The sequence below is a fragment of the Triturus cristatus genome, chromosome 2_2 (assembly GCF_964204655.1).
Source record: "Triturus cristatus chromosome 2_2, aTriCri1.1, whole genome shotgun sequence".
Classification (NCBI taxonomy): domain Eukaryota; kingdom Metazoa; phylum Chordata; class Amphibia; order Caudata; family Salamandridae; genus Triturus; species Triturus cristatus.
The window spans coordinates 932,820,021-932,847,055 of record NC_140582.1 but is presented as its reverse complement, the minus strand read 5'-3'; positions in this window follow the sequence as shown (position 1 = coordinate 932,847,055).

Here is a 27,035-nt window from a genome sequence, read left to right as displayed (position 1 = left end):
CAGTGCTCTTTTTTTGTCAAGACAGTTTTGAAATATGAATAAAACAAAACCACAGAACACACGATAAGTAGGCATAACTTTTTTTGTACATTCCACATGTACATAAGTGTTTTAAGGTGGAAGAACTGGATCTTGAGACAGTGGGCCGTATTGCAGATTGCGGCACTAAACCTATTAACTCAAAGGGAGCGAGTGCATGTGGGTTAGTCACTAGCTGTCCATCTTGTAAAGTTTCTGGCCAAGTAATCAAACAACATGGACTAATCCCCATTATTCATCTCTAGAGGAGTTTTGGGCAAAGTGCAGAACCCAGTAAAAAAGAAGTGTCACACTCACCCTGCTGCCCTCAACTCATTTCCCCCGTAAATCCTGAATCAGCAACAAGTGTGGCACAGCACGAAGTAAAGCAGAGGCCGCCACCGAAGGGAGTCTAAAGGGCCAGCGCCATTATCAACGCTGAGCCACCCCTCCCCCCCCCCCCCGGGTGAAACCAGTTTTACGCGCCACGGAGCAGAAAGCAGGGCAGGCTTGCTTAAAAACATGTTATGAAGATTTTTTTTTTCAACGCATTTGGAGTGGACTTTTTTGGGCTACCGTGCCACTTGAATGGTAGGACCGTCAATCCTCACAACATCATAACTACAATGTGACCTCGAAGACACTTCACTTACTTACTGTGTCTCAGGATTCATCTGTTGACTTGTAGCTGAAAACGAATATATACCCTGTCTCTTATTTGAGCCCTGAAGAAGTCCCCATTTGGACGAAATGCGTTGGCTAAAAGGACTACCAATAATGGATTTTAACAACTTGATGTGTTCATTGTTTTGAATAAACAATTAAGGAAATAAGAACATAACAACTTGGCATAGTCTTCAGATCATCACGAACAATCAGTGTCTAACTGACTTTGAGTGCTTACACAATTGATGTGTGCGGAATCCATGTTTTCTTGATTGCTCTAATTTTGGAAATTCCACATAGGTAGGGAGTGGAGAGGGGTGCACTTCCTGGTTTCCCTGCACCATTATTACCTTGCCAGATTTTTTTGTTGACAGGTGCAGTTTCTCTGCCTTTGCCTCAACCCATAGTTGTTTTGTTATATATGTAATGAAGATTTGCAACACAAGTAAGTGCAGGGGCTCACAATTTGCGGGGTCCGAGGAATCATGGCGGTTCTGCCCTGTTTTTTGACAGCTCTGAAACAGACAGATCAACAGTATTGCATAACAATGCAGAAGGAGGCACACTGTAATTTGCCCCTGGAGAGGCCTGATGATGCACATCAGGGGTGAATTAGCGATGTCCCTGCAGTCAGCACTTAGTTATTTGCCTCATGGGATCCCTGTGAAAAATACTTAATTTAAACACCAGGGGCCGCGCCGCTGGAACGTCACTTTTTGTGACGTTCGATGGCGCACGAGCCTGCTTCATATTTCCGAGGCAGCACTAAGCCACTTTTTTGGGATTAATACTGCCTCATAAATATTGTTCCCTTTAATGCAGATTTCACCATTAAAGGGGCATGCAATGAGTGTTGCTGGAGGCATTTCCAGCAACATCTATGGCTTTTTGACACTGTCCCAAATTTATGAGGAATCGTAAATCTGAGGCAGCGCTAAAAACCTACGCGTCCCCAGGGGCGGCGTAAGAGTGGCAAAACGAGGAGAAATATCTTTATTTCGTCTTGTTTTTCCTTTTTCTATGCGTGCTGCATAGAAAGAGGAAAAAGCCTCAGGTTGCCCTTCCTGCACAAAAATAATCATCCCCGCAATGCAGGCACCCTTGCATCATGGTACAAAGGCGCCTGCGTTGGCGCACGGTAGCCCATTGTTCGCCAGTGCAGGGAAAAAGGACAGGAATTCGCCGTATCTGATAGATATGGCGCATTCCTGCGCTTTTCTTTTGCTGTACGGCAGTGCAGCAGGAAGGCCTGCGGTGCTGCCCTACGGCAAAACCTCGTAAATTAAGCCCTCGGTGGAGTGATGTCATCAGTGGTGTCATTTTAGATGTCATCAGTGATGTCATGAGTGATGTCACTGACCATGTCATGAGTGATGTAATATGTGACGTCCTCAGCAGTGCATTGCGGGCGTGCGAGTTATAGTTAGCTGAACTAACTATAACGGGGGAATTTCAATGGTTTTGTATGAGCGAAAATTCCAGCTAACTATAACACCCCTGAAACCTATGGTTTTTTCAGTGAATTTCTAAGGTTTTTTAAATGCTAATTCCTAACTATAACATGCCTGAAACCTATGTTTTTTTCAGTGAATTTCAAAGGTTTTTTAAATGCTAATTTCTAACTATGCCTACAGAGATAGCACATGTGAAGAAAGAAGAGAAAACGCACAGAAAGAAAAAAAAGAAATGCAGAAAGAAGCAACAGAAGTCCTCAAAGACGAAGAAAAGTGCAGGAAGAAGGATAACGTGCAGAAAGAACAAACAGAAGAGCAGAAAGAAGCCTTGTTGCAAAATCCTCCTGTACCCTCAACTTTTTCAGACGGATACTGGTGGTAACTGAGTCTGACTAACCAGTCCTAGAGCCAGTGCTATGTTAAAAAACACTCAGAATACAGTGAAAACACCTACATACACTAGGGAACACTATGCTTTGGGGTCCCCCTGTGATTAGCATAACCTCCTCTGTAAGCCCCTAGTATATAATAGGGCAGGGGATTAAAACTACCTCTTTAAATGCGCCACAGGGCGTGTTTGCACACGTCACCTCAGGCCCTGTCCCCTCCCTTCCCCACTGTGTAAACACGCCCTGTGGCCGTTTTAAGTTGGGAGATTAAGTCCCCTTGAATCCTGAGGGTCCCTAGGGTCCAACTAGACCACTAGGTACCTCCAGTTAGCGCCACAGAGCTGCGTTGCAGAGAGATGTAAAAAGGGGCACGGCCTAGACCACCTCGCTGCAACGCAGCGCAGTGGTGCTTACTGGAAGCACCTGGTGGGCTAGTTGGCCCCCAGGGTCCCTCAGGATTGAAGGGGAATTATTTCCCCAACTTAAAACGCGCCACAGGGCTTGTTTGCACACGTTGACTCAGGCCCTGTCTCCTCCCTTCACCACTGTGTAAACACGCCCTGTTTGCTGTTTTTTAAGTTGGGAGATTAAGTCCCCTTGAATCCTGAGGGTCCCTAGGGCCAAAATAGCCCACTAGTTATGTCCAGTAAGCGCCATTGCAGAGAGGTGTAAAAAGGGGCACGGCCTGCACCACCTCTCTGCAACGCAGCACAGTGGTGCATACTGGAAGCGCCTGATGGGCTAGTTGGCCCCCTGGGTCCCTCAGGATTGAAAGGGAATTATTTCCCCAACTTAAAACGCGCCACAGGGCGTGTTTGCACACGTCACCTCAGGCCCTGTTCCCTCCCTTCACCACTTTGTGAACGCGCCCTGTGGCAATTCTAAGTTGAGAGATTAAGTCCCCTTGAATCCTAAAGGTCCCTAGGGTCAAACTAGCCCACTATGTACCTCCAGTAAGCGCCACAGAGCTGCGTTGCATAGAGGTGTAAAAAGGTGCGTGGCCTCAGAACACCTGTCTGCAACGCAGCTCCCTGGCACATACTGGAGATACCTGTTGGGCTAGTTGGCTCTCAGGGACCCTCAGTATCGAAGGGGAATTAATTCCCCAACTTACAACTGGCCAGGGGGCGTGTTTGCAGAGTGCAGCAAGGAGGGGGCGTGGTCTTTTTTTTTTTTTTTTTTAAGAAGGAGAGCTGTGTGCCCCCCCTTCTTTTTCTAATTTATTGGCCCTGGGGACCCCCTCCCCCAGGGCCTGCACCCTAATTTATTTTGTTGAAAAAAATAAATGCGGCCCTCCCAAGGCCTTAATCGGCCCCGGGGACCCCAACCCCTGGGTCATGGCCTTCTTTTTTTTTTAATTCTTTACGAGGAGGGCTGCGTTGCCCCCCTCCTCAGGCCACTTATGGCCCCGGGGACCCCATCCCCCTGGGCCGGCCTTTGTTTTTTATTATTTTTAAAAAATATACATATTTCTAGAAACACATAGGACATGCTGGACAAACCGTATGTACCTATCACCATGACGATTTGCGTGCTATTCATTAAAAGGCGACTATGCATACAATGAATCCAGGTGGAATGTTTTTACACCGCTACTGAAGCTCTGACGTGTCTGACGCCCTAACGTGCCTAATCCCGGCGCCCCTGCCGGTGGGTACTCTCCAAGTAGACACCCTTGTCGTTTATTTATACAAACATGGTTAGCTATTGACGGGCACATTTAATACACACGCACACCAAGCCATTCAAAGGGGATTCGACAAAAATTCAACCAAACTATGCAAGAAACCCCCCTCACAGTTAATAAAACACACATCCACTGCCGGACGTGTAATACTTTTTTTTTTACTCTCTGGAAAGTAGACGAACCTCACTTGAGAGTCACAGCATGCTCATGGCTGAGCCCAATGCTGTGTTACACCCACCAGTGCCCGCCGAGTGCCACACACCTCTGTGTTGTATTCCACCAGCTAGTGCGTATGCTATGACACTCTCTAGCCCATGTGCACTGTAACAAGACCCCATGAATATGTCATGCCACACTTGCCTTCGCACGGGTTATATTGCCCCATCTAACGTGTCTTCCTCGATGCCTATGTTATACGCACAGCGCTATGCCATACTTATTACAATCTGGGATCCATATCTTTGTCACAGTGCATATGTAACGTTACACTCCCCAGCACATATTTTATATTACAACTTTAGAGACTAGTTAGGTTACACAACACTGCCCTGTGCATATTACACTCCAAGGCGCATATCGCATAGCACGCGCTACTGCCTGTGCTATCTCACGCTCTCCAATGAATCCTGCATTGCGCACAATGTATTGCATATTATATTTCACGCCTCGGTTCATCTTATATCACACTTTTTGGTGAATAGTTTATACCATATACTATATCTAGTTTTAATTTTCAATCGTGCTCTCAGGACTATGTTCTATATAACACTGCGTCTACCTACCCTTTTCACGAGCATTACATTTTGCGATGGGGCGAGGAGGGTCAGGGGGTGTTTCTTCCAAGTGAGCCCGGAGTCACAGTCACAAACGTCCTCTTCTTCCTGAATAAAAGTGAGATTATGCTGCATACTTGTTCATATTTTAAGTAGTTTGCAATGACACACAGTAACAATAAAGTTCCTAATATACACCTTCTCTGAACAGTTAGCTTGCTGCCCCATCCACCTCCTCCCTATCCTCTGTTGTCTGAATCCATGGACTAGCCTCCTCCCTCCTGCCATGCATGGTCTGATGTGTTGCCACTGCCCTCTATTTAGCATGATGTACCAGTCCACTCCTCCTACCCTCCATTGCCCAATTCTACGGCCCATCATTGACCTCCTGCTTAGCCTCTGTGCTTAGCTTGCTGCCCCTATTCTCCTTCCCCCTGACCTCCGATGTCTTTGTGCATGCCCCTGCTCCATCCTTTTTGCCCACCATGTTCCATGGACCTGCCACTCCTATCTACTCTGAGTGTTCTGTTTAGCTGCCACTCCCCTCGCACCTGCCTAGCATTGTCAGATGACTGTAACCTGTCCCTGCCACGTCCACCCTGCCTGTCCACATGCCATGCCCCTATCCCCTTCCTCCTGTCCTCCATGGTCCATTTTACTGCCACACCCTTCTGCCCTCCCTGGTCTGTTGTGCTGCAACTGCTCTTCCTGCCTGCCCTGCGCGGCCTGTTGTGAGACCCCTTCCCCTGAACTCTCTTGTCTGTGCCCAGGTCCTGACCCTCCCTTCTATCCTCCATTGTCCTTTGTGCATGCCCCTGCACCCTCCTTCTTGCGCATCATAGCCATTGTGCTGCCACTAATCCTCCTGCTTGCCATGCATGGTCTTCTGTGCTGCCCCTCCCACCTTCCCTGTGTGGTCAGCTAGCTGCCCCTGACACCCTCCCACCTTCCTTCCATGGTCTGTGTGTATGCCATCATAGTCTCATCGTTGTTCTCCATGGTGTGTCTTGTTTCTAGTGCCCATCCTGCCTGACCTCCATGGTCATCTTGCTGCTCCTGCCCTGCCCCCTTGCCCCCAGCCCTCTGTTTCCATGTGAAGACCCCTATTCCCTCCCTCCTGGCTTGTCTGTTCCATTGTAATACCCCTGATCCATCCCTCCTGCCCTTTATGGTCTGTTATGCTGCAGCTTTCTCTCATATCTGTCCAGTATGGTCAGCTAGCTACCATTGCCTCTTTCCCCTCTGTTCTCTGTTGTCCATGTGCATGGTCCTGTCCCCTCCATATTGCTTTCTATGGATTGCTGTGCTGCACTCCCATCCTGCATGCCCATGTGTAGTGTATTGTGCTGCTGCAAACCCTGATGCCTGCCCTGTAGGGTCAGTTTGGTGCACCTCTCAATGTCCCTCCTGTCCTCTGTTATCCGAGTCCATGTCCCTACCCCAATTCCTCCTGCCTACCATGATCCAATGTACCATACTTGCGAACATTTTGAACTTGGTAAGAGGGAGATTTTGAAAAAAAACTGGGGTACTGATTTTACCCTTTGAGTTACATTGAAAAAGAGGAGATTGTAGACAGGAGACAGATCAAATAAAGCTCATTTGAGCTTAAAAACATTGGACGTTTCCTGGCTGAAACGGGTCATTTGGCATGTATGGTTGTACTACCACTGCCTCTTCCTTCTGCCCACAATGGTCTATTATATTGCCACAGCCTCTCTTGCCAGTCCTGTATTGTTGGTTTGTTGCACCTGCCCCCCTTTCCACTGCCCTCCATAGTCTTTTGTGCTGCCACTGCCCTTCCTGCCTGCCCAGTGTGGTCAAATTGTTGCCTCTGCACTCTCCTACCTGCCTTCAATTTTCAGAGTCCATGCCCCTGGCCTCTGCCTCTCAACAATATCCCAATGAACAACTAGATTGCTAACATTGTATATTTATTACAAAAGTGTGGAACGCCTGACGTCATCTTGATGTAATCAAAACTGTAATACCTAGAGCATTTCCTTTAGAAATTACATATATGAGAGGGTCTTATTTGCATCAAAATTATGGTTAGTGCTCTAAAAAACTAAAATGAGGACATATTTTCTGAGTTTTCAAATAGCGACAAAGAACTTTAAATTATTTGTAATCTTTATGTTTTTTTATCCAGTTGACCACTTGATTAAATGTTGCACCTAGGGGAGAGGATGTGGTGTTACTTCCAGAGCTGCAGACTTTGCAACTGGGGAACCAGGTTGGAGTTTCTGCTTCAGCTCAACATTCTGTGATTCTGGTCAAATCACTTAATCTCCCCATGTCTACAACCAAAATGAATTTGATCTTGTGTGATGTAACCAATGCTCATGTAAAGCACTCCAATACCTGACAAGTCTGCACTATATAAAACTGCAAATACACAAAACATAAGTGTTTTGCACACTTCTGTCATTGGGCTACATGTGGGCTACATCTGGGTGATATTTGTTCTGCATTTGGGCTCTTTTGTCTCTGGTGGCCATCTTGGGAGATTTATTTGTTATGAAGTTTCCTAATTTCCTCATTTACTGCAGTCTCCTCAGTAGGAAATGCTTTCAGTTTTTTACTTTGATTCCATGAAGAAGGTATTCAGATATGTCACACATTTGCCATAAATTCAGAATGTTAGCACTCTAGTTGCTCATTAGATCACTGTAGTAAGGCTACTGCTCACCACGGAAGACTGCTGCTGGAATTAAAAGTGCATGTTTCAGTCTGCATATCAGAAGTTTTTAATGAAATAGAAGAGGATTTGGGAAGTCACTCAAAATGAGCCCTAATTTTTCTTTCTTCGGCTCTAATCCTAATTTCTGTGGCAAATGAACCCCCTCATTGTGTTCCTTTTTAAATTAAATGTTTTAAGTGTTACCAGTTTATTCCAATCAAGATGGCTTCAGGTGTGCCATCCTTTTGTCATAAGTAAGACAGTAAGCGCTCTAGTTGCTCTTAAGAACACTCTGGGACATTCTGTCATTGGGCTATACTTGGGCAACATCTGGGTGATATTTGGGCTACATTTGGGCTCTTTTGTCTCTGGTGGCCATCTTGGGAGATTTATTTGTTATGAAGTTTCCTAATTTCCTCGTTTACTGCAGTCTCCTCAGTAGGAAATACTTTCAGTTTTTTATTTTGGTTCAATCAAGAAGGCATTCAGATATGTCACACATTTGCCATAAATTCTGACTGTTAGCACTCTAGTTGCTCATTAGATCACTGTAGTAAAGCTACTGCTCACCAGGGAAGTCTGCTGCTGGTATTCAAAGTGCATGTTTCAGTCTGCATGTCAGAATTTTCTTATGAAATAGAAGAGGATTTGAGAAGCCAAAATGTGCCCTAATTTTTCTTTCTGCAGCACTAATCATAATGTCTATGGCAAAATGAACCCCCTCATTTTGTTCCTTTGTAAATTAAATGTTTTAAGTGTTACCACTTTTTTTCCAATCAAGATGGCTTCAGGTGTGCCATACTTTTGTCATAAGTAAGACTGTTAGCGCTTTAGTTGTTCGTTAGAACACTCTGGGGCATTCAGTCATTGGCCTATACTTGGGCTACATCTGGGTGATATTTGGGCTACATTTGGGCTCTTTTGTCTCTGGTGGCCATTTTGGGAGACTTATTTGTTATGAAGTTTCCTAATTTCCTCATTTAATACAGTCTCCTCAGTAGGAAATACTTTCAGTTTTTTACTTTGATTCCATCAAGAAGGCATTCAGATGTGTCACACATTTGCCATAAATTCAGAATGTTAGCACTCTAGTTGCTTATTAGAGCACTGTAGTAAAGCTACTGCTCACCAGGGAAGTCTGCTGCTGGTATTCAAAGTGCATGTTTCAGTCTGCGCATGTCAGAATTTTTTTATGAAATAGAAGAGGATTTAAGAAGTCAAAATCTGCCCTAATTTTTCTTTCTGCAGCACTAATCATAATTTCTATTGCAAAATGAACCCCCTCCTTTTGTTCCTTTTTAAATTAAATGTTTTAAGTGTTACCACTTTTTTCCAATCAAGATGGCTTCAGGTGTGCCATACTTTTGTCATAAGTAAGACTGTTAGCGCTCTTGTTGTTCGTTAGAACACTCTGGGGCATTCTGTAATTGGGCTATACTTGGGCTACATCTGGGTGATATTTGGGCTACATTTGGGCTCTCTTGTTTCTGGTGGCCATTTTGGGAGACTTATTTGTTATGATGTTTCCTAATTTCCTCATTTACTACAGTCTCCTCAGTAGGAAATACTTTCAGTTTTTTACTTTGATTCCATCAAGAAGGCATTCAGATGTGTCACACATTTGCCATAAATTCAGAATGTTAGCACTCTAGTTGCTTATTAGATCACTGTAGTAAAGCTACTGCTCACCAGGGAAGTCTGATGCTGGTATTCAAAGTGCATGTTTCAGTCTGCATGTCAGAAGTTTTTTTATGAAATAGAAGAGGATTTGAGAAGTCAAAATGTTCCCTAATTTTTCTTTCTGCAGCACTAATCATACTTTCTATGGCAAAATGAACCCCTTCATTTTGTTCCTTTTTAAATTAAATGTTTTACGAGTTACCACTTTATTCCAATCAAGATGGCTTCAGGTGTGCAATACGTTTGTCATAAGTAGGACTGTTAGCGCTCTAGTTGTTCTTTAGAACACTCTGGGAAGCTGCAGTAAAACACAAAGGAATCAACTGACAGTCTCTGCCCTTGTTGGATGTACATGTTTTACTGAGAATGTCAGACTTTATTCTCACATGACTGAGCAAGATAATGTGAATTTACAGAAAATAAGCTCTCAGTTTAGCTTATAGATCACCTTCCAAACCTCTGTGGGAAAAGCATAAGAACATAGTTTTCTCTCAAACATGATTCATGATATCACAGCAGAAGGCTTTTTCACATGGTAAAATCACCTTAGAACACACCACAATTCCTAAAATGAGTATGGTTCCAACAACAAATGATTTATAATGTAACTAAAGTCTTAAAACCTTCTATTAACTGCAATGCTATTTAATGAGGTGCTATCATGTATATTTTTCTCAAGATGGCTGCCAACACTTCTTGGATGAAGTGCTAACAGCCAATCAGATCTCACGATGAGATGTGTTATTAGGCTCCGCCCAGCTATATCTATCTATTTAACTCTAATTTTCTCAGGAACTACTGAACGGATTTACACCATTTAAGCAAAAGGCACGAGTCTGAACTGAGGACTACCTCTTTGCCAAATTTGGTGTAATTCCGTTCAGCAGTTCGGGCTGTAGCTGCGTCAACAGGTCCTATGGAAAAATGCATGGGGAAAATGCGTTTTGGGACCCCCCTTTTTTCTCGGCCCCCACTTGTTGAATCACCGTGAAATTTTCAGGATAGGAGCGGACCGGAGCTGGCCAAAAGTTTGGAAAATTTTGCCAAGATTTGTCAATCGGGGCCAACATTATTCCAAATAGAATGTTGCGGATTTCCTATGGAAAATAGGTCCTAACTATAACTACCTACTGGCGACCGCCAGTAGGTAATATATATATATATATATATATATATATATATATATATATATATATATATATATATATATATATATACCTACTGGCGGTCGCCAGTAGGTAGTTATAGTTAGGACCCTGTTTCCATAGGAAATCCGCAACATTCTATTTTGAATAACTTTGGCGCCGGTCGACGAATCCTCGCGAATATTTCAAAATAGGTGGGGCGCTACGCTCCGCTCCTACCCTGAAAGTCTCGGGGGGATTCGTCAAGCGGGGGCTGAGATAAAAGGGGGGTCCCAAAACGCGTTTTTCCCATGAATTTTTCCATAGGACCTTTAGACACAGCTACAGCCCGAACGGCTGAACAGAATTACTAGAAATTTGGCAGAGAGGTAGTCCTCAGGTCAAGGAAGTGCCTTTTGTAGGTTTGGTGTAAATCTGTTCAGTAGATTCTGAGAAAATAGCCTTTAAATCAATATATATATCTGAGCCAGCTTACGGTGCGCTTACGGTGCGCTTACCGTACGCGTACGGTGGCGTGCGCGAGCGCGATTCTGATTGGCTCTTAGATCTTAGTAAACATTCGAATCGGTCGAAACCAGGAAGCGGCGGCCGCCATTTCGTGTGTTTCACTCAGAAAAAAAGAGTGATATTTTGAAAAGGGGGCAAGGAGGAGAGTTACAGACCCCCTAACATTTGTAAGGGGGTCAAAGAAGGACAGAAAAGTACAAAGAAAACATTTATTGATTTTAAAAAAAATCGCGGGGTACGCGTACGGTAAGCTCAACGTACGCGTACGGTAGAAAAAAAATAAAATAAAATAAATGAAATGCAGATTTAAGAGTTTAGATATTAGGGGGCTCTAAAAAGAGCTGTTGTGTTTATGAAGTGATTTTTTAGTGGTACCTACAAGTAAGTACCGATGCAGAGTCTAAGGTTCAAGAGGAAGACTCTGTTCCCTTCATCATTGAAGTGCACACCATCTCCTCTATAAATGTCTTGCATGTCGTAACGCAAGTTGTTGTGGTAAATGGAACCCATACCATAGTCACGGAGGAAAGCAGAAACAGATTTGTTGACGTGCTTTCTTGCTTTGTCAATCTGCGGACAGAAATGATTGGACCAGTTCCATTTTTGCCTTTGGCATATGTTAGAAAACACAAAGGCAGTTTTAGGGAAAAGTGAAAACAGTTGTGCAAAGGTGTCCTTCATAAGCATTTCCAGACCTACCCCAGTCAAAGTGCCTAGGTCATTGCCACCACAGTGCACTATTATGAGGTCAGGGTGTTGGATTTGCATGAAGGATTTCACCAATGGCATCAATTGGTGCCACTTTAACCCTCTCCGACCAATCCATTTAATGTCTACATTTGGCAAAGCAAGGTCTCTCACCATATCTGTTTTCTCTGCATACTTTTCACTCCAGAAGACATAGCTGTGCCCTACAATCCACACTGTGAACATCTTCAAAGGAGAACTGGATGCACTCAGGAGGTGTAATTCAGTAGAATGGTAAAAAGAAATGAAAGACAGTTTGGAAATGGAGGCATACATATTTTTTTCATAATAAAAAGAACTGATTGGCTGTTACATACCATTCTAGAATAAAAACTAGGCTGTATGTGTAAATTAATAGAAGCATGTTTTGTATTGGTACAGAAAAATGTGTTACCAAAGAACAGTACTATGGATTTGCTGTTAGGTTTGAAAAGTCAAGCACTCTTGCTCTGTGGAATTGAAACATTGTTTGGTGAACTTCTGACCTAACTCCACACAGCAGTGTTCCATGAGCTGTTGCTATGGTAGCAGGCAGAAGTCAAGTTGGGGGAAGGGTACTAGGCAGAAGTCAAGTTGGGGGAAGGGTACTTTTGGAAAAGGGTTGGTTTTCAACCAATAGAAATGTGTGATTACATTTGAAAAAAAGGGGGAAGCACTGAGATTTGAAATTAACATGTATATGTGTGGAAAAAGAGAGGGAAAGTTTGCCATTATCTGGTTCTGCTGAGAGGAGAGAGGTGTAAAGAACAGAGATCCTGGCTCTGATAATCTGCTGTTTGAGTGCCACATTTCTTTCACAGCTAACTAATTTTAAAGGTGAGTTTAGAGTTTGAGAGGGGATGTATATGGTAAATTAAGAAATGAATAATAGAAATGGAATTCCTTTTGTTGAAGTTGTGTTTATTATTTTCTGTTTTGGGAGAAATTTAAATGTGAGGAACATGTAAAATAATATGGACTATGTTTTCACGATAAATTAAGGTGTACTGGTAAAAATAAAGAATACTTTAAGGGTTTGAGGTTGGACTCAGTAATGCAAATACATACAGCATCAGTAAGGCTGGTTGCCCTTGCTGGAGTGTAGGCAGTCACCCAGGTTACACATGGTGCTGGTCTGAAAAAGCAGTTTGGACAGGTGCTTTTTTAAGAATCTGAAAAGTGGATTCATAATGTGTCAGTCTGTAAAAGTGTTTATCACTTGCCAAAAAAAAGAGTAGTAAGTGTGCTTTCAAATTGGCAAAGAAATTTCGTTTTGTGACTAATGTGAAAACATGACTCTGTGTGCAAATAGGAATTACAGGCAGAGATTTATTGCGTATTGCTCTGGTGATTTCACAGTTGCATTAGATGGAAAGGGGGAGCCATTTTTTGGTGCAGAAGCAGACTCTTAGCACACACCCAGCTGCTTACCCTGTGGAATCATGCACAGTATTCACAAGCGAGTGGGGTTTGAGGTTTCAGTCAGTAATGCAAATACATTCAGCATCACTAAGGCTGGTTGCCCTTGCTGGAGTGTAGTCAGTCACCCAGGTTACACATGGTGCTGGTCTGAAAAAGCAGTTTGGACATGTGCTTTTTTAAGAATCTGAAAAGTGGATTCAAAATGTGACAGACTGTAAAAGTGTTTATCACTTGCCAAAAAAAAGAGTAGTAAGTGTGCTTTCAAAATGGCAAAGAAATTTCGTTTTGTGACTAATGTGAAAACATGACTCTGTGTGCATATAGGAATTACAGGCAGAGATTTATTGCGTATTGCTCTGGTGATTTCACAGTTGCATTAGATGGAAAGGGGGAGCCATTTTTTGGTGCAGAAGCAGACTCTTAGCACACACCCAGCTGCTTACCCTGTGGAATCATGCACAGTATTCACAAGCGAGTGGGGTTTGAGGTTTCAGTCAGTAATGCAAATACATTCAGCATCACTAAGGCTGGTTGCCCTTGCTGGAGTGTAGTCAGTTACCCAGGTTACACATGGTGCTGGTCTGAAAAAGCAGTTTGGACATGTGCTTTTTTAAGAATCTGAAAAGTGGATTCAAAATGTGACAGACTGTAAAAGTGTTTATCACTTGCCAAAAAAAAGAGTAGTAAGTGTGCTTTCAAAATGGCAAAGAAATTTCGTTATGTGACTAATGTGAAAACATGACTCTGTGTGCAAATAGGAATTACAGGCAGAGATTTATTGCGTATTGCTCTGGTGATTTCACAGTTGCATTAGATGGAAAGGGGGAGCCATTTTTTGGTGCAGAAGCAGACTCTTAGCACACACCCAGCTGCTTACCCTGTGGAATCATGCACAGTATTCACAAGTGAGTGGGGTTTGAGGTTTCAGTCAGTAATGCAAATACATTCAGCATCACTAAGGCTGGTTGCCCTTGCTGGTGTGTAGTCAGTCACCCAGGTTACACATGGTGCTGGTCTGAAAAAGCAGTTTGGACATGTGCTTTTTTAAGAATCTGAAAAGTGGATTCAAAATGTGACAGACTGTAAAAGTGTTTATCACTTGCCAAAAAAAAGAGTAGTAAGTGTGCTTTCAAAATGGCAAAGAAATTTCGTTTTGTGACTAATATGGAAACATGACTCTGTGTGCAAATAGGAATTACAGGCAGAGATTTATTGCGTATTGCTCTGGTGATTTTACATTTGCATTAGATGGAAAGGGGGAGCCATTTTTTGGTGCAGAAGCAGACTCTTAGCACACACCCAGCTGCTTACCCTGTGGAATCATGCACAGTATTCACAAGCGAGTGGGGTTTGAGGTTTCAGTCAGTAATGGAAATACATTCAGCATCACTAAGGCTGGTTGCCCTTGCTGGAGTGTAGTCAGTCACCCAGGTTACACATGGTGCTGGTCTGAAAAAGCTGTTTGGACATGTGCTTTTATCAGAATCTGAAAAGTGGATTCATAATGTGTCAGTCTGTAAAAGTACTTTTCACTTGCCTAAAAAGTAGTAGAAAGTATGCTTTGCAATTGGCAAAGAAATTTCGTTTTCTGCCTAATTTCAAAGCGTGACTTTGTGTGCACACAGGAATTATTTTTAGAAATTTAATTTGTGAAGGTGTTATTGTGATTTTCATTTATAGGAAAGGGGTTTATAGTATTTTAAGATTTCTAAAGAACATAAAAAATGTAGTAATATATTTAAAGAAAATAAAGGAATTTTTTTTAGCTTTTTTCAGGTATTGCTGAAGAGCAGTGAACAAAATTTAAGATGCCTACAAAATCCAGAGTAAAGAAAGACCACAAAAAAAACCTATGTTTGAAGACAACTGGAGGACCTAAGTTAGTTGGAGATGCTCATGTTGGGAAAAAGAAAAAATCTTCTGGTAAGCAAACAAAAGATTTTTTAAAGAACATATTCAAAAAAAGGAAAAATGTACAAAATGTCTGTACTGGAAAGAATGTTTTCAATAGAAAAGGAGAGGAAAAAATTGAGCATTTAGTTAATGCAAATATACCTTCTGCAACTAAAAATATTAACTTAAACAGAAAACCAGCGTTTAAAGAGATACGTAGAAAAATGTTTCAGAGAAGAGTTATGTCCAATTTGATAAAGGATGTGAAGAAATATAAGCAAAAGGCTAAGTTTTATAAGAGAAAAAAAGAAATTGAAGCCATTGCAGCAAAGGCATTAGAATTAAAAAGGAAACTATTCATTTTAATTTTGAATAGGATGCGTACATTAGATAAAATGGTTAATGTACTGAAATCACAAAGCAAAAGGAAAAGAGTAGTGAACAGAACAAACTTTTGTAAAGTGTTTTTAGGAAAATGGATGCATAGTTCAAGTAGTGAACCTTTTTTTAATGAAGAGAGCTATTTTCAAAGTAATAGTTTGCTGCATGCAGTTGACACCAGAGGTCGTGCTTACGAAGTGAAAAATGGTTGCATAATGGAGAAGGAGATAATGGTTCCAAGAGATGAGGTACAAGTGATGGCGGATGAGGCTATGGGGAGACGTCCTAAAGCCCCAGTGTACACTTGGAATTGTAGTAGTATTTGCACTGTGCGTCAGGAATCTATTGATAAATTTTGTGAGTTTCTAAGAGAATATAGTAAAAAAAGTGTAAAACAGAAGATTAAGGTGCTTCAAAGTCTAGATCCATGCAGAGTGAGAGAGAATACTGGTTTGCAGGGTCATTCTCTGGCTTGTCTATCTAGAAAAGTGTGTATTAGTGTTTTCCATCATTTTAGAATGCTGGCTGTTCATCATACTGAAATGAGAAAGTTTGTAAGACGGTTGTATTTTGCTAAAAGTCCAGCAATAAAGTTAGATGAATTGAATAGGGCTCTGTTCCGTGGGTCAGTATCAGATGTAGAGAAGGTTGTTGATGAAATTCCGTTTTGTTACTTTGGTCCTGAACAAAACAGTGCAGAAAAGGACACAGTAAATGAGGAAGAAGTGGAAGAGAATGTACAACCATTTGTAAGTAAGACATTTAATGATCACATAACAAAATTTGAAAAAATCTCTAATGAAAGACCAAATATTACTTGTATTTGTTGCCGCAGAACTCATTATAGAAAACAAACCAGGTATGTTGATCTCTATAGAAAAAGTGAAAATGAAGATAATTATAAGTGGAAGGATTTTGCCACATATATATTTCTTGAAAATTGTTTTGAATTGGGTGAAGTTCAGCGTATTTGTAAATACTGTTATAATAAGTTAGAAGAAAATAGAATGCCGACCAGAGCTGTACATAATAATTTAGAATTGGATGCTATTCCTGCTGAACTTTCTGAATTAAATACATATGAGTCTATACTCATTCAATGTGTTCATCCGTTCCAGACCATAGTACGTATAGAGCCCAAAACTGGTAAATTACCTCCTTCAGATTTACTGAGAGGTTTAAAAGGTAGAGTGGTGTATTTGCCCTTGGATTTGAAAAAAAATATGGAAACTATTGATGCGGATACTTTGGAAACAGAACCATTAATTATTCTGGTTAATGGTGTACCTACAAAGAATAAGAAGATTTGGCAGGAGCTGGTAGATGTACGGAAAGTACAAAGAGCAAATTTGTATTTGAAAAGGAATAACAAATGGTATGAATCAATTTATATAGAAGAAGAAGAAGAAGAAGATTTACAAGAAGACACAGAAACACCAACTGGACAAATTGAAAAAGTGGACAAGTCAAAGGAAGAAGAAATTTATGAATATTTTAGCATACATCCTCTTCATTCAAAAGAAGTTATGGGAGACAATATTGATCTGTTTCAGATGAAGAAAGCAAAAGGAACTCCCGTGAGTGTATGGGAGGAGAGCTTGGAAGCTCGATGTTTTCCCCAGCTGTTTCCTAAAGGAAAAGGAGGACGATACGATGAACGTCCGGAACAGATTCCAGCTTCTGAGTATCGGACTACAAGACTATATGCTGAAGATCCCAGATTTCGACAAAGTATTCCTTATTTGTTCCATCTTTTATTTGAAAGCGACTTGTCTGCACTGTCTTATGCAGTAAATCACATTTTAAAAAGTGGAGTACATTTACAAAATGTGTCTGCTAAGGATTTTATGGAGAAAGTGCAGCACCGAGATGATCATTTGGAAACACAACTGATCAATCTGATGGCTTGTCAGCGTGGGACAAATGAATATTGGTACAGATGCCATGGTGAATTAAAATGCATGTTACGGAATTTAGGAACACCAACATGGTTCGTTACCCTAAGCTGTGCTGAGTACGCTTGGGATGATTTACTGGATTACCTACGAGAGGCAAATTCAAACATTAAAAACATCGAATACAAGACAGCAGGAGAACTGTGCTCATTGGATCCGGTTAATGTTTGCAGATATTTCAATCATAGATTTGAGGCTATGATGTCGTTCATCTGCAATAAAAAAAATCCACCTCTAGGAGAAGTAGTGGATTTCTTTTGGAGAAAAGAGTACCAGGCAAGAGGTGCTCCTCATATTCATATGCTGTTGTGGATCAAGGATGCCCCAAAGTTTGGAACAGATGCTGATGAAGCAGTGTTATCTTACATTGAAGAATATGCAACATGTGCTATACCAAAAAACACAGAAGAGAAAAAGTTAAAGGAGCAAGTTTTACGTTTCCAAAGTCATCGGTGTGGAAAATACTGTCGACGGAAATACAAGAGCAAAGATAAATACTACACTAAATGTCGATTTGGATTTCCTAGACCTGTTCTTTCAAATGGAAGAGTAAACAGTTTTATGTCATCTGTGAGACATACTATCACAAGAAAATCACCTAAGAATACCTACAACCTTAAAAGAAAAGAGGAATCAAAAAATATAAATGACTACAACCCAGTCATTTTATCCATGTGGAATGCTAACATGGATATACAGTATGTAGAAGACAATTCCATTGCTGTTGCTCGATATGTAACGTCTTACATTACGAAATCAGAAAAAACAGAATTGAAGGAAATGTGGGAAGAGATTTCTCACGAGAAGACTGTCAGTAAGAAGCTGTACAGTTTCAGTTTGAAGATGTTATCGCATCGAGAAATTGGATCCTACGAATGTTCAGATAGGTTATCTTCTGCAAGTCTCTACTCGAAATCAAGAAGAATAATTTGGGCAAGTTTAGGCCTTGCAGCAATGAGAAATCGGGTACTGAAATCTGTTGGAGAAATTGAATATTTGGCCGAGAATGACCCAGAAAGTACAGATATTTTGAAATCAAACATGTTGGACACATATTATCCCAAGAGAAGTCATCATCTGGAGAACATGTGTCTCTATGAAGTGCTGCAGAACTACATTTATTCACGGAAAGCCACAGAAGACATCAACAATGGAAAATATAAAGTCATTGGTGAGGAAGGATGTTTGGTGAAGCAAACAAAAGGAAGTTTGATAAATCACAGGAAGCTGAGTTGCGACACTACTGACAAAAAGGAATTTTACTACTTGGCTCTTTTACAGCTGTTTAAACCATGGCGTACAGAGGATGAACTACTGGGAGAATTTCAAAGCTATGAAGATTCTTTTAATGCTTGCAAAGACAGCATACAATGCAGTACATTCTCAACTTATCTGCAAATGTTAAATGAAGAAATTGAACAGGAAACTACAATTGCAGCAGAAATAGCTAGAGACAGTTCTCAGGACAGCCAAAGTTCAGGAACACTCAGTCAAGATCCCCTAGGACAACCAATCGTTGAAATGAAGCATCAATAGCCATGAATGAAGTGGAAACGGCTATGAATCAAGCTCAAGAAGAATTTATAGACTTACAAAATTTGGAAAGACAACTGAACGAAGAGCAGCAACAAATTTATGAAGAGATCAGAAACAAAATTGATCACGGATTTCTACATGAAAAAAAAGAGTGCTCATGCACATCATTTCATCCAATCAGGATGTATGTAAGCGGACAAGCTGGAACTGGAAAAAGTTTCCTTATAAAAGTCATCAGAAGCTACCTACAGCAAAAAACGGATTCTACTTTGTCTTGTGTGGTTACTGCTCCAACTGGGTTAGCAGCGTACAACATAAAAGGAATCACTTTACATCGTTTGCTAATGTTACCAGTGGAGCATGAGAACAAAATACAATACAACAAGCTAACTGGAGAAGCATGCTTGGAAGTTTCAAGAGTATTGAAGAAGATGCAAGTTCTCATTATTGATGAGGTGAGCATGGTATCAAACTTAATGCTTGCCTTTGTGCATTTAAGAATGCAGCAAATTCTGAAGACAGACTATGACGTGTTATTTGGAGGAAAACACGTCATAGTTTTTGGAGATCTTTTGCAACTTACTCCAGTTAAAGGACAACCAGTGTTTAATACTGTGACACATGAAGACACGAAGAAGTCATTGGGAAGCATCGGTAATGCAAATATTTGGTCCTTCTTTGAGTACAAGGAACTTACTACTAATATGGGGCAAGCAAACGATGAAGAATATGGAAGTATTCTGAAAGATATCAGAATTGGACTACTCACGGAAGCTGGCACGAAAGCATTACAGAGTCGGCTGCTACATAATTTATTTCCAAAGGAAGAAATAGTTGCAGAGAACATATACAAGAACATTGCAGAAAAGAAAAGTGTCATCTGCTTAATGCCAACTCTACGTGAATGCTCAATATTCAATGAGGAGCTTTTGAAATTGGAAAAGGAAGATATCAGGAAATTGGAAGCAGTGGACAAAATTGAGGATGGAAGAATTACTGTCACATTAACAGGCACACTGAAAAATAAATTGGATTCACTAGAGAAGAACATTTCCAAAACAGCTGGATTAGAAAAAAATCTATATGTTTGCATGAACTGTAGAGTATTTTTAAGGAGAAATTTGGATGTTGAAAAAGGTTTAGTTAATGGAGCTATGGGAAGAGTTGTGGGTTTTATTAATTATCAGAAAAAAGATGGAATTGAATGTTTAAAAATAAAATTTGATCAGATAGAAGAAGTTAAAGACATTTGTTGTTGTTCAGTTCGTTTCATGCTTGTGAAAGACTTATATGTACGTAGGAAGCAGTTTCCGTTTTCTCTAGCATATGCTGTAACTATTCACAAGTCTCAAGGATTGACTGTAGATTGTGCATTTGTGAACATTGGTTCAACTGTGTTCAAAGAAGGTATGGCATATGTTGCTTTGTCACGAGTGAAAACATTATCAGGTTTATTCATGATAGACTTTGATGACTCAAAAGTTAGTGCTGATGCAAATTGTGTAAAGGAGTATAATAGATTAAGAAGAAGCTATGCTCCTCATTTAGGTCAGTATCCTGTGTTGGAGAAACGTGTAGTTTCTCGTAAAAGGAGAAATGAGAATATCTGTAATGAAGATGTAGAGAGGAGGAAAAAAAAGAGGAGTGATGTAATTGCAAGCAAAAAGAAAAAGGAAAATGAAGAACAGGTTGTAGGATGTCATTTTGAAAATAGCTCTGGTGCCAACTGCTACGCTAATGTAGTGCTGAATGTTGCATTTTATCTGGAAAGTGTGCAAGAGCAGATAATAGTAAATCAGGGAAAAAGATTCTGTTCTGAGTTGAGTCTCCTTTTTCAAAAGCTGAGTAATGATAAAACTCAAATAGAAAGTGCTACTGAAATTAGAAAACTTTTAGATGTATGTTCAGGACGAACACAGTTTTCTCAAAATGTACAGCAAGACGCATAGGAATTCTTGATGTTTTTTCTTCAGGTACTGGAAGAAGAAGGGGTTCCCATTGAAAATGTATTTGGTCTCTGTTATAAATGGGAACATAGTTGTGAAAACTGTTATAATATATGTGGCTCTAATGTTGATTCTGAAAGGTTTATTTATTTAACATTGCCAGAAAGTAAAACAGTCACTTTTGCTAAATTAGTTAAAGATGCTAATCATAGCATGGAATGCAGTGAGTGTCAATCTGACATGTTTTCAACGTTAATTTTAAAGGAATAAGGACAGTATGTAATTTTAATGATGCAACGCTGTAAAGCTGATGGTTCAAAATTAGATACTTTAATAAAGAAGTTTACAGGACAGCAATTATCAATTTCAGGAAAAACTTTTGTAACAGTTGCAATAATTTTCCATGATGGACCTACTGTAACTTCTGGTCATTACACAGTTTATCTTAAATGTGAAAAAGGCTGGACACTGTGTAATGATTCCCAATTGATTTTTAAGCAACGTTTGCCTTTTGATTTAGCAAATTCCTATCTAATCTTCCTGAAAACTAAATTTTAGAGAGATTTGGCAACATCTGGACAAAACAATTTTACCATTTTATTGGATTACCATTGGAATTTTCAAAAAAAATGATTTTACAAATTACCATTTGGCCTAATGGAAAGGTAACCAATTGTAATGTGGACTTTTTCAATTTTTAATGAAACTTTGGAAAACCAAAAATTTAGAAAAAATCGGTAACATCTGCACAATTTAAATTTTGGAATCTTATTGGATTGCCATTGGAAATTTATTCAAAAAAGATTTTTAAAATTACTATTTGGCCATGCGGAAAGGTAAACAATTCTATTGTGGACTTATTTAATTATTAATAAATCTTTCGGAAACCAAAATGTTACAGAGAATCGGTGAGATCTGTACAATTTAAACTTTAGATTTTTATTGGATTACCATTGGAAATTTAATCAAAAAAGAATTTTAAAATTACTATTTGGCCTAAAGGAAATGGAACCAGATGTATTGTGGAGTTATTTGAGATATATTTTTGAGATTATACTTCTGAAACAAAAATATCAGACGGTATTTTAAAGAAATAAGTATTGACATTAGATGATATTTTTTAAGAATATTATGCATTTCTATAAAGTTATGTTTATGCAAAAAGAGATTGTGGGCTTTTTTAAAACAATCTTTGAGATTGTTAATTTTTTTTTTGCCCGCTGTTAAATGATGAATGCAATTGCTTTCACAATTTATAGTGAAATGCAATATATTCTGAAAACAGCAAAAAAAAGGCAATTTTTTTTTTGAAAAATATGTAAATATGTGTACTGTATTATAAAATGTTTTATTAAATATTAATACTTTTTTCTTTTTTTTCAGATTGAGATAGAAAATTTTCGAAAACTAGAACCATTTTTAAAGCAATTAAAAAAAAATTTAAATGAATAAATATTTTTTTGAGTGGGTATGGTAAGTAAAAAATATCATGGTCCCTTTTTTCCACTTCTTCACAATCACATTTTCAGTTTTTCATTGTAGTCTCTCAAGGACCTTGTAATGTGATAATTGATTTTTAGTGTTTTTTAAAAAAAAAAATAATAATTACGCATACCGTACGCGTACGGTAAAAAACAAATAAAAAAAAAGTTTTAAAAACATATATAAAAAATAGATGAAAGGTAAGGTTGGCTCTTAAAAGAGCCGTTGTGTTCATGCAGGGACAGAGGAAAGAAAGAATGGGAATATTAGACGGTACGACAAATGTGCTGATCTATTTTATTGTTCACTAGGGAAATACTGGTCTCCCTATAACAAATTAGATCATGACAAGCAGCGCACCGTATTTCAACCCTCAGAAACCGAGGGTTAATTTTCTGAGGAGAAGAAAAAGGAGATGCTCCCACCACAGATGAAGGGCTCACCTGACCTGCAGAAGAAGGACTCGGCCCTGCAGATGATGGTCCAGGCTGAGCTGCTGTGGATGTGCTTGGTTGACTTACTGAAGGGTTACCTTCAGTATGTCGAGCATGTGTCCTTCTGTGTACATCCTTAAGGTGTCTCAACATGGTGTGATTCCCGAAGGAATACTTCTTGTTGGGATTCCCTCTTGAAAGTACACACTTACACAGCTTACAAGTCACTAAGGGTGCATTTACCTTTTGCTGACCCTCTGGAAAAGAAAAATACTCCCATATGAAAGAGGTCTTTTGTTTCCTCGTTCTCTGCCTCAAGGTAGTGCTGCTAGCCTCACTCTCAGAAGGTCTCTGCTGTTCTGCCATCGTATCACAAAGACAACCCAGCTCCTTCTCCTAAGGGATCACAAGCAGAAATGAGGGGAATGGGTGTGGTGTAGGAGAGTTCTAGAACTGAAAGTAGTTTCAACCAATCAAAAGTTGTGTTTCATGATCACATGACCCACCGTACGCTTACGGTGCGCTTACGGTGCGCTTACGGCAAAAGTACGCATGCGCGTAAAAAAGACACGCGCACGCGCGCATGCGCAAAACAGGCACGCCCCTTCACTTCCGCGTAACGTGCGCGTGCAGCGTACGCGTTACGCGCTGTGCGCGCGTGACGTGTGTCTACGCATATTGCGTAAATGAACGCAAACAGCGTAGAAATCTAACGTAATTAAAGCAAGACGTGCGCTAACCGTACGCGCACGTTAAAAAAAAAAAAAAATTTAAAAAAAAAGGAAAAAAAAAATATGTAATACTAATAAATTTTACCTGTTTATTTTAAAAAAATGGTAAAATAAAAACATATTGTAGAATTTTTAAAATTTAACCATAGTCTTTAAAAAAGGATAGAAAATTAAAATAAAAATATGTAAAAAAAAAAGAAAAAAAAAAAAATTAGCATTTAAAAAACCTTGCAAATTCACTGAAAAAACCATGGGTTTCACTCACGTTATAGTTAGGAATTAGCATTTAAAAAACCTTGCAAATTCACTGAAAAAACCATGGGTTTCACACACGTTATAGTTAGGAATTAGCATTTAAAAAACCTTAGAAATTCAATGAAAAAACCAAAGGTTTCACACATGTTATAGTTAGCTGGACATTTCACTCGTAAAAAACCATTGAAATTCCCCCGTTATAGTTAGTTCAGCTAACTATAACTCGCGCGCCCGCAATGCACTACTGATGACGTCACATATTACATCACTCATGACATGGTCACTGACATCACTCATGACATCACTGATGACATCTCAAATGACATAACGGGGGAATTTCAATGGTTTTTTACGAGTGAAATGTCCAGCTAACTATAACATGTGTGAAACCTTTGGTTTTTTCATTGAATATATATATATATATATATATATATATATATATATATATATATATTACCTACTGGCGGTCGCCAGTAGGTAGTTATAGTTAGGACCACGTTTCCATAGGAAATCCGCAACATTCTATTTTGAATAACTTTGGCGCCGGTCGACGAATCCTTGCAAATTTTTCAAAATAGGTGGGGCGCTGCGCTCCGCTCATACCCTGAAAGTCTCGGGGGGATTCGTGAAGCGGGGGCTGAGATAAAAGGGGGGTCCCAAAACGCGTTTTTCCCATGCATTTTTCCATAGGACCTTTAGACAGAGCTACAGCCCGAACGGCTGAACTGAATTTAATGAAATTTGGCAGAGAGGTAGTCCTCAGGTCAAGGAAGTGCCTTTTGTAGGTTTGGTGTAAATCTGTTCAGTAGATTCTGAGAAAATAGCCTTTAAATCAATATATATATCTGAGCCAGCTTACGGTGCGCTTACGGTGCGCTTACCGTACGCGTACGGTGACGTGCGCGAGCGCGATTCTGATTGGCCGTTAGATCTTAGTAAACATTCGAATCGGTCGAAACCAGGAAGCGGCGGCCGCCATTTTCTCTCTCGCACTCTGACAGGGGGTTGAAAAACAAAGTGCAAAAACATGTAAAGGGGCTGTTTAGACAGCTCCCAAGCACCTAGCCATGTCGAGGGAGTCCCCAACGATCCCCCAAGTGAAAAAAGTCAATTTTAATTTTTTCGAAAATTTCACCGATTACGCTTACCGTACGCGTACGGTAATAAATAATAAATAAAAAAAAAATATATCCACATTCTCCCCACCCCGTGTGCAAATAGTGCCCGAAGGGCACCATTTGTGCATGGCTTATTACAGCAAAACAAAACATATATTTTACCTGTCACAACGATGCTCATCATATGTCCTCCATGTGCGCACGGTGCGCGAAGTGCATCGTGCGTTCATGGCCCATCTAGCGTAACGTGGGCACGCGGTGCGCGAAGCGCACCGTGCGCGCACGGAACGAACTGCGTTAAGTGGGCGCGCACGCCACAAATGGGGTAAAGTAACTTAGCATTTAAAAAAACGTACAAATTCACTGAAAAAACCATAGGTTTCACACACGTTATAGTTAGGAATTAGCATTTAAAAAACCTTGCAAATTCACTGAAAAAACCATAGGTTTCACACATGTTATAGTTAGCTGGACATTTTACTGATAAAAAACCAATGAAATTCCCCCGTTATAGTTACTGTAGGCAACTATAACTCACGCGACCGTAATCCTCTGCTGATGACATATGTGTCTTTATGAAAAAAAAATATTTGTAATATATGTATAGCTAAAATTTAATGGAAGAAGACATGGGCAAATAAGTGTCTAAATACAGTATTAGCATCAGCAGAGGATTACGGTCGCGTGAGTTATAGTTGCCTACAGTAACTATAACGGGGGAATTTCATTGGTTTTTTATCAGTAAAATGTCCAGCTAACTATAACATGTGTGAAACCTATGGTTTTTTCAGTGAATATATATATATATATGAGGTTATAGTTAGGGTCAGATTGTCAGATTTCGTGAACAGGGCTGCATGAGAAAGCTGGAATGCGTGGATGCCAGCTAGCTTACTACAATAAAGTTGAGTGAGTAACAATCCATGGAGTGCTGGATTATTTCCTGTGATTGCGGAAATCATTGATTAAATAAATAAATAAGTAATATATATATATTTGCTCACAATCCTCCCAGACCGAAGGGTTAAGGGTCGCACACTCCTAGATTAAGCAGTTTTTCTGTTTATTTCCTCATTCGCATCACAAGGGAAAGGCGACAGACCAACGTGTTTCGGAATTACAAATTCCTTGTTCACGATCCTGAGGTTACAGTCACTTGATACTAATAATATACATTTTAAAACCATTACATCATTTCCTGTCAGATGTTTACTCAACTCATGAGGATTGTGGGAGACGTAGTCCCCTAACTTTTCTGTGCTTTATCAAAAAAAAGGTGTATTTACAAACTTAAATGTGATCAACAGAACAGAAATATTTCATAATTTACCCTTGCACACATATAGTTTCTTGATTTAACCCAGGAGCAAAGGACATCAATGATTGTCCCAACAATTACTTACATTGCGATGTTGATGATAATATGCATCGATCCCCCCAGTGGGTATACAGTCCTCTTATTACCCGTGACTTTTTATAACAAATATTTGCAGTATTTTGTTTGCATATTATCATCTTCAAGTTCATTTTATTGATCCCTCCCATGAGTCCACACTTCTTGTTTCAATTCATTTAATATTTTTTTCCATTGTTTGATCAGTATTGCCATGACTCGTTGGGGCTCATTCCTCCATTCTTGTTCTTTTGTTATCTGTATGCATTTTAATCTCAAAATTCATTTTTTGTTTTAAGGTATATTTATTTTAATTAAGTGATTCAGTTGTCCTCCAACTGTTTTACTTTCTTTTCTTTATTTTGAATAAAAGAACTTTATTCATTTGTTCTTAATATATTTCCTTTTGAATTGTTTTATTTTTTATTTTTTAATTATTTTATATCTTGGGAAGTTAATTCCAGAATTACAAATGAATATATAATTGCTCCGATTGATTGAGTCCATAAGGTGATAACGTTCGCAGTTTTAGGATGTGCCTTGATTCCTTTTGTCGCAGCAATTTTTCTGTATTTCCACCCGATGCATATTATCATAAACACCACAAGTACTGCCAGTGTGATTACAGAACAAATAAGGCACTGCCTAGGACCACCGAGGCTTCAGGGACTGCAGGAGCTCACCATGCATATTTAAATAAAGACCCGAAGTGTGGCGATCCCTGGACTTCAGTTGTCCTCGAACCCCCCAAACAATACGGA